The 8,685-nt window shown below is 45.7% G+C and overlaps 1 long non-coding RNA gene across 2 annotated transcripts; it reads left to right on the top strand.

The window, feature by feature from the left end:
- Positions 1–3,023: 3,023 nt before the first annotated feature.
- LOC120237365 lies at positions 3,024–5,223 on the top strand. 2 transcript variants are annotated; one of them, XR_005529932.1, is made up of 3 exons: positions 3,024–3,267; positions 3,417–3,865; positions 5,004–5,223. It is a non-coding gene; the product is annotated as an uncharacterized LOC120237365 (long non-coding RNA). The 2 variants fall into 2 exon arrangements; XR_005529931.1 differs by lacking the exon at positions 5,004–5,223 and adding an exon at positions 4,409–4,607.
- The last annotated feature ends 3,462 nt before the right edge of the window (positions 5,224–8,685 follow it).

The raw sequence follows: 8,685 nt of genomic DNA, 5'->3' as shown, positions 1-8,685 counted from the left end.
CTTTAGCACTGTGTTTGGGCCATTTTAAACAGTGAAATCACTGCAAAAAAGCACAAAGATGTGAAAAACATGCCACCAGATAGACTTCAGACAAAAGAGAGCTGACACAAGAAGGCAGAGCACCACTTTGCTCAACTTCACCTGGGGACAGGTGCATTCGGCAAATCAAATGTTTCATCCCTCCTTACAAATCTGTACGGTGCCATAAATGAAGATGCCATAAATATTGATTTGGATTACAAATAAATTTTGGGGAGTAGGCAAATTCACAACATGGAATCTGCAGATAATGAGGACTATATAGTCAGTCATTCGGCAGGTATTAACAGTGTCTCTGTCATGTCCCAGACACTGTCCCAGGCACTGGGGATCTAGAGGTCAGCAAAACAAAGCCCCTGTGCCCATAGATCTAATGTTTGGGAAAGGGTTAAATGCAGATAAATACATCGATCAGATGGTGACAATCTGACAGACAAAATCAGGAGGCTTGTGAGGATGGGTGTGTGGAGGGTTGCTATTCACACAGAGCTGTCAGTGGGAAGCCGGGGACTTAACATCTGAACAGACACTCAAAGGAATCAGGTTACAGGGACATGTGTGTGAAGAGTGATCGGGAAGTGGGGGCAAGAGGTGTACAGATGCTGAGCAGGGGCTCCGACGGGTGACGAAGTCAGAATGAGCTGGCAAATGATGTTGAACTCTAACTTGAAACCCTGGGCTCTAGAGAGGAAGGCCGAGCAGCAGCACTAGGATGTTTCCTAGGTTGTCATAATGTTGGCAAAGGAAAACACCCTCGTGTATCTTCTCTTGTGAATGGCTCAGGTAAGAGCCAAAGGGAAGATCTTTGCAGAGGGATGGAACTCTGCCAAGTTCCCCCAGATCTCTGCTCCATCTGAGGCTTGGTTGCTGGGGTTAAGGAAATGACTGAAAGTGAGCTTGGACTTGGGTGAGAGTCCCTGGGAGAGAACGTGGCCCAGGGCTGCATTGTCGAGGACGACTTGTAGTGCATCTGAGGAGAGCCACAACAAACAAAGCATCCCCAGGACAACAGAGGAGTGGAGGTGAGAAACAAGTCCTCACAGTGAGAGTTACAATGTGGAAAAACGCTCCTCCCCCAGGGCCAAGCTCCGCTCGCCCTGCCTATGAGCGCCTCCGTGCTGTGGCCCACGCTGGAGCCAGCCGCAAAAGTCATCTGGAGTCAGAGGTCTTCAGACTCAACCCTCATTGCTGACAGACAGGGACACTGAGGCCCAGAAAGGGACAAGCATAGGCTTCCAATCAAACACTGAGGAAGTGGCTGAGCCAGGACTGGAACTTAGCCTTGTCACCAAACTGTCATTCTAGACAGTTATTATAAGAATTTAGGAGGAGAAGAAATGTGACAGAATTCCCAAGTTTGCAGAAAAGCCATTGATTGTATCCACTCCTGTATCTGTGCCCATACCAGGAGCAGCCTCTATGATTCAGTTCAGTGAGCTCCCCGCCTCCCCCTCTGTCCCCAACTTGGTCACCCAGCATCTGGCTCTAGGAATCCCCTGAGGAATTCAGTCCCAAGAGAAATGTTCTCAGTCAGCAAAGGTGGTCACTATACAGGAAGAGAGTCAAGGGGAATTAAAATCCTGTTCCATATTCTTTACATCTAACTGGCACACATCCTGCTCCTGGAGCTTTTGTTTGGAGCCCTGTGGTTTACAAGGGTCCCTGGCTACAGGTTTCCTTCAATCCCCTGAGAATCACTGAGTCCCAAAAGAGGTCAAATGTGATTAGCCAGGAACAGTGAGGAGCTGGTAAACAGCTCTCTGGAGGATGGGGAAGGGAAGTCCTGATCTGTCTTGTTTGCCCATGTCTGTGGTGTAAATACTGTCACCATGGTAGATTTCAAGTTACCAGTGATTTAAAAACCAGCTCACTGAATTGCTGCAGACCTCACAGTCAGCTCTCCAGCCCCGGCCAGCACACCTTTGCAGCTCTCCCAAGAGAGGGGCCTGAAGGGGGGAAGGTGGGGGTGGGGGCTGAGGTCCATCCAGCTTCCTACTGTGAGGTGGGACCTCACCTGAGGGGGTGTCTAGTTTCAAAGCCAGGATTCTAAGAGGAACACTGACAAACAGAAAATTGCTCGAGGGGGTGTGGTGAGGAAGAAAGAATTTGATTTAAAAAACAAAAGCAAAAACACTTTGGGAGGGAGAACGGTGGGCCGTGGTTGGGGATAAGGATCCAGGAGCAGGAAGACACAGGGTATACCTAGCCCAGGCCCTGTGGGGCTGTGAGTGCCTTTTCCTGGGCCTCAGGGGAGGTGTCTACAACCAGGAAGCTGATTCCAGCTCTACATAAGAATTTTTGGATAAAGCTGCCCAAAGGATTGCAGGACTGCTGGGCGTTATGGCTCCGGAGGGATGGAGGAAGATGTGGGGGGCAACCACTAGGTGGGGCTGTGCAGTGGGGCTCAGGGGCCCCTTCTAGCCTCTGGAGGCTGATCCGGAAGTGGAGTCTTCTTTCTTCTCTTTCTCTCATTTAACCACTTTCATCTTCTCACTTTTTGTTCCGTTTTCCCTCTTCCTCCTCTCTCCCCTGGCTCACTCTCTCAGTTGCCTTTTGTGGCTTTACCTGGTCTAGCTCTCGCCTTTGGCAATGACCTCCACATCTTTTCTGAGAGAAGTCCAAGCCTCTTAGCTTCCTCCTGACTGCTTACATCCCAGGAGGAAAGCACAAGCCTTCCTTTTTGCATTTTTCTTTGCTTTTTCTCCTCTCTTCCAATATTTTCAGCTCCACATTTGTGACTGAAGAAGGGCAAATAAATAAATTGAAACTGAAACTGAGCATTGGCCATAAAGTGAGGACATCTGGGAAGCTTGCAAGGAAATTAACATGCTTGTCGGGTTTCAGGTTACATATTTTGTGTTGCCTGGTAACTAGCCCTACAGTTTCCTTTCATGCTTTATTCTCCCCCATCCCTTGTTTATAGTGTAATTACCACTGTGACATCATAATCCCCCGTTGAACAGCTGTCAGGGGGGCCCAACTGCTGAGTAAACAGGGCTTTACAATCTCTCCTCCCACAGGCTGGTTTACTAAATAGATCAATATTTGGTTTGTAGGCATAGGGATTAGGAGGTGGAAGTGTCTTTTGAAAAAGTCCTCTCTCTTCCCAGGGCCTCCAGTGCACCTGAGAATGCTAGAAAGAAAAGCCAAGTTCATGGACAAAAAAGAAATAAGCCAAACTGCCTTCACCTGCCTGTAATTTCCCAAGGAGCAGCTTGTCTTTAAGAAGTGAGACCTATTTGAGAATTAAGTAATGTCTTAGGTTCTTTATTTTAATGCTTAGAGAATTCCACTTTCTTCTCTCTCTGCCTCTCTCTTAGCTCCCCTATTCTGTCCCCAGTCCTGTTTGATTTAATCTTTCTAAATGGATATTATAGCCCCAGGTATTCGGAGAACGACACATGGATAAACAGGAACTAAGCTTCTGAAGATCTCCCTCTGCCCCCCACCCCCACCATCCTCCCTACCTCACTCTGGGATTAGAAGCTCCACAAAGAAAGCACCCTAGGAGAATTCTTTGTCAAACTAGAGTTTCCTTGGTGATAGTTCGGAAAAGGATGATTTAGATCTTGCCTCTCCTGTGTCTGGAGATTGTGACCGAAACATACATAGGAGCAGAGATCTTGAGCCTGAGCACTGGAAGCTGTGAGTTTAACCCTGGTGCTTCCTATACTTTGTTATGTGGCCCTGGACAAGTCCCTTGTGGCTATAGCATTGGAATTGGGTGACAAAGACCTCCAGGACCTCTCCCAGGGAGACATCGTGCAGCCTCAGACTGAGACAGGCTCAAAAGCTAGTCCTGACTTCAGAGCCCCCTAAACCACAGGTAACTCCTTGGAGTTGAGTTTGCTTAACTTTAAAAAAAGAAGGAGAATTAACTAATCATTGTGTGGATTAAATGAGAGAGTATATGGGACGCATGTAGCTGAGGGCATGATAGTGGGTGTCTTTTTAAAGCTAACGTTGTGTAATTCCTGTGAAAACTAAAACTCTAAAGAGACTTAGAGATAAAAATTAGATGGAAAGAGGAGAAGAGGAATAGCAACAGCCAACATTTGTATAACATGTTCACAGCACGCTAAGTGCCTTTCACATTTACCGTCTCAGGTAGTCTTTACAACCGCCCCAGGGAGGGGAGAGGCACCACACCTACTGATCTCTTAGAGTGGACCCATCATTGTCGTGGTTTTTCATAAACATCATCTCCTTCCATCCTCACACAAATGGCAGGATCTTATTTTCCCTAGTTCACAGATAAGTGAAATGAAATGAAATGAATGACCTATCCAAGGTCACCCAGCTGGTGAATTTTGGAGCTACCCAGGTCCATCTCGTTCTAAACCTCTTGTGTTTCCCCCTTATGCCATAGAAGTGGGCAGATCACCTTGGAAAGGGAAGCAGCCAGAGAATGAGGTGCTTAAAGTTTATGACCTGGGTGAAGGAAAAGAATATTTACACAACATCGAGTGCTTCCTTCACATTGTCCCGCAACACCATAGTGCTTTGTGATTCAGTCATTTGAGAGGTAATTACAGTCTGCCTCTAAAAAATAAAACACTGCAACTGGCTGCTGGTCTCTTGGACTTTATGTTACTTTTGACAGGTGATTGCAAAAGTCTACACCTCTAGAAGCAGGCCCTGAAGGCTGCATGCAACCCAGACTAGAGGTGAAAGCAGGCTTTGGCAATGCAGCAGGGACAGGCCGGCCTCAGACAGTCCATAGAAATCCAGTTCCTGATTTTTCTAGGCAAGGGGTAGCACAGGCATTCTGTCGCTCCTCTGCTCTCTCCGGCTGTGGTGGCTTTCTATTGGAAGACCGTATGGTTTCAGTTCAGTTTCATATAGACCTGTGTGTAGATCTGTACACTGATAACATTCCTCCCTGCTAAGGCTGTCCAAGATAACTAATCTGATTCTAAGTTCTAATTTTGTACGTGGGAATCTTGTCTTGTCCTGATTTCCAGAGCCACAGGCAGGCTTGGCAGGCTGTGGCCGCAGGAGGTCCCAGGTTTGCCCTCGTGCCCTGAGCAAGGCTTTCTCGTCTCCCCTGTTCACCAGAAGTACCTGCCTTGCAACAGGAGGCACTGTCTTTGCTGGCGGAGCTCAGTCTCCCTGAAGGAGAAGTACCTTAAGGTTTAAGGCCCCTGGAATACGTCAAAGCCCGTGTTTATTTGCCAATAAATAAAATGCTATTTTCAAGAACTTCTTCTTATATCAATCTCTGTGCATTATATCCTGGAAAAAAAAATAAGCTGTAGCCCTCTGGGGACCTCCAGAAACCAATAGTTCTCCAACTGCTTCGTGCGTCAGATCACCCGGAGGGTCTGTAAAAGCACAGATGACTGGGCTGCACATCCAGAGTTTCTGATTTAGTAGTTCTGGAGGGGCACCTGAATATTTGCATTTCTAACTAGCTCCCAAAAGATGCTGATGCTGCTGATTGGGGGACCACACTTCGGGAACCACTGGTCCAAACTATCCACTGCAGCTGCTTCAGTCTAAGGAGCTGCTGGTAGCGGATATTTTGAGACCCTTTACATTCTTTCAGCTGGCTGTTGTTCTGATCTTTCCTTCCATCAAAGAATTTTGGGAGCGGCAAGAATGCAACTCAGGTTGCCCTCTCTGGCATCATTTTCCATATCTTCTTACAGCCTACATCATTTCCACTCGTAGGTATGGAAAAGTCCCAAGTCTGCTTTCGCTCTTACAGCCCTCATCTTTGGACATGCTGTTAGTTCTCTGGGCTAGAAGACGTCCCTTGCCTGGTGGATTCTGAATTGCATGTCAAAATGGAACTCATGCATGGCCCCTATAAGGTCCTCTCTGAACAATCTACCCAAGCAGAGAAAGTTTTCCTTATCTTTATCTAATCTTACAGCTGCTAGTACAAATTTGCATCCTAGCCCTTGGCACATTCTAATGTAAGAATCTATTTGCAAGTTTCCTCTGCCTGGTAGACAAGGAGGTACTGAAGGCAGAGACTAGGAATGACTCCACTCAAGGTTCCCTGAAAGACCAAGTATTATTGTAGGATCTGCCATGTGCCTAGACACACCGGTAAACAATAACAGACGTTGCCCTGCTCTCATGAAGATTTCGGCCTAGTGAGTGAGACAAACTGATCACTCAAATAAATGTCAAAACATGCTCCTGGTAAATGTCATGAAAGAGTGTTTTATTCAGGGAGCGGAACGTGGTTTTGGAATTTGTAATAAGGGAGGGTTTGACCAAGTTCTAGAGATCAAGGGTGGTTTTACTGGAGAAGGGAAGGATGAGATATTCACTGTGCAAAGAGGAAGACAGAGCATCTGAGGCAGAGGAAGCTATGGGAGGCAGCCAGAACCTGGGACTTCCTGAGCCACATTTACCCCATGGCTCTGGGTTCTCCTTGCCACAGCCTTTCTCTTCACTGCTCTCTTGAGGCAGCGAGAAGGCTCCCAGGAAATGGAAGTTGTGTGTGTATGTGCACACGCACACATAAATGCACATACCTACGGACGCTAGCACACACTTGTATAAACACACATCACACACACAGAGGCACACACATGCTATTCTCTTGCCCAGATCAGAGTGGGACTCTGCTGTGAGCTGTGCCTAAATGTTGATACCCAAGGGTCCCTTTCTCTAGGAGGCACAGAACAAGTTTTAAATGAGATTATCTCACCAGCTGTCCAGTGGCTCTGACAAATGGTGTGACCCTATCATAGCGAGTGGGTTAGGTGTGGGGAACCCAGACAGCCCACTGATGGGAGCTCAGAGTCACAGTACCCAGAACCGAGGGATACACTCACCCTCACCCAGTCTCAGCTAGGCTTTTTCTTTTTGTTATTGAGGGAAGGCCAGAGGAAGGATTGGGGTGCCCTGCCACTCTGCCCCCAAGCTTTCCTTTTGCACCTGCAAAGGCTTGTGTTACATCGCTTTCTCCTTTATTGAAAAAAACTGATCTTTAAGTGATGGGGGAAACCCTTTTGTTTTACATAATACATAGTTGATACCAATGAACTTGGCCTTTAAGCATTGCTACCAATAAGAGCCTGTGGATAGCCAAAGGGGAAACTGTTCCCTCATGCTTGCCCAGCTAAAACACAGTCTCTCCTAAACTGTCTATTGTGTGACTACCTCCCTGTTTTTTGGTAGTGTATTCCATGAAACAAACTGAGTCAAGAAGTAAAAGTATTTAAGGGCTGTGCACATCATGGTCTTTCAGAAATAACAAAAAGTAATTAAAGTGATTCCGTAAGATAAGGATGGCTGAAACAATTCTGTTGTGTAGAGCAGACCTAGCTAAACAATAACAGTTACCATTTCTTAAATACATGTTAGGTGTTAGATGTATCGTGTGTTTTACTGGTGTTATCTCAGGCAATTCCCATAAAAACGCCAATTTTGTAGAAGAAACTGAAGTTCAGAGAAGTTCGGTAACTACCCCCAGGTCACACAGCTAATATATAGGATTCAAACCCACCTGATTCTGAAGCTCATGATACTTTCCAATGTTAAAATCACATGGGTTCTTTGTACCTCTGCTTTCTTGTCTGTAAAATGGGTAATGTAATATTCATCCCTTTATAGGCTTTGCAGGGATGGTGGAATAATAACTGTTACTAGCAATAAAAACACCTTCAGTTTGTGTAGTCCTTCAGTTTCCAAAGTGCTTTTGTATCCTCATTCCCATTTGAATAATACAACAACCTTGTGACATAGGTATTATCATGCCCGTCTTCCAGATGAGGAAGGTGATTTTCCCAAGGTCACAGCTCTAAGAATGGTAGCACCAGAAAATTGATACCAAGGTTAGTGTATGGTCTATCTAACATCAGCCACCTGTTTAATTACCAAGATAATTGTAGCAGACTCCAGGTTCCCCATGAAAAGGAAGGACTTAATGGTATAATCTTACATAGGGGGCTATTATCATTGTTGCCATACTTGCTATTAGTTGCCAAAGGACAATTGTGATGTGTTTGGTCCTCTTGACCCTCAGCAGATCACCGTCTCCCTTTTGCTCATCAAACCTTTCCCTCCTTTCTCTCTTGGTCCTTGAGACCACAGTACTCATTTCTAGAATTGCTCATGTGCTCCTGTGGCTCCCAGAAATTAGAGTCTGAATTCGATCAGGTACTTGGTGGCTATTCAGGGGCTCTTTTCTCCTTTGAGTGAATTGGAGGAAGTTGGGGTATTCAAAAAATTTATTTAACATCTTTGATACATGAATGGAGCTATCCTCATTAAATTAGCCTCTTATGATGTAAACTGGCATGAGAGTAAGCCCTTGGGAAGGCTGGGTTACAATGAGGAATGTTCTTGACCCTGGGGGTTGGCCAAATCGGTAGGTGAAGACCATTGGGGGAAGTATAACATAGTCACTCAGGAGAGAGAAATAAACTATTTATTGAATAAGAAAGAAGTACTTAGAGTCACAGTAAGTCACAAGTGTCTGTATCAGCTCGCAGGAAGTTTTTCCATTGTTGGAAAATCCAATTCCCATATAGTTGATGTTAGCCAGAGCAGTTATTTTTGAGGATTCTTTGACTTAAAAATATGGAATTTAGAGAAGATCTAGGGATAAGATGACAAAAATAATCACTGATTCTAAAAAAGAGAATGTGAGGGAGAAGTAAAGAAACCTGGTATAGTGTAAAT

Source organism: Hyaena hyaena, unplaced genomic scaffold (genome assembly GCF_003009895.1).
Source record: "Hyaena hyaena isolate Hyena2069 unplaced genomic scaffold, ASM300989v1 scaffold_6, whole genome shotgun sequence".
NCBI lineage: Eukaryota > Metazoa > Chordata > Mammalia > Carnivora > Hyaenidae > Hyaena > Hyaena hyaena.
Note: the sequence above shows the minus strand (reverse complement) of the source record. Positions and strands in the feature narration are given on the sequence as shown.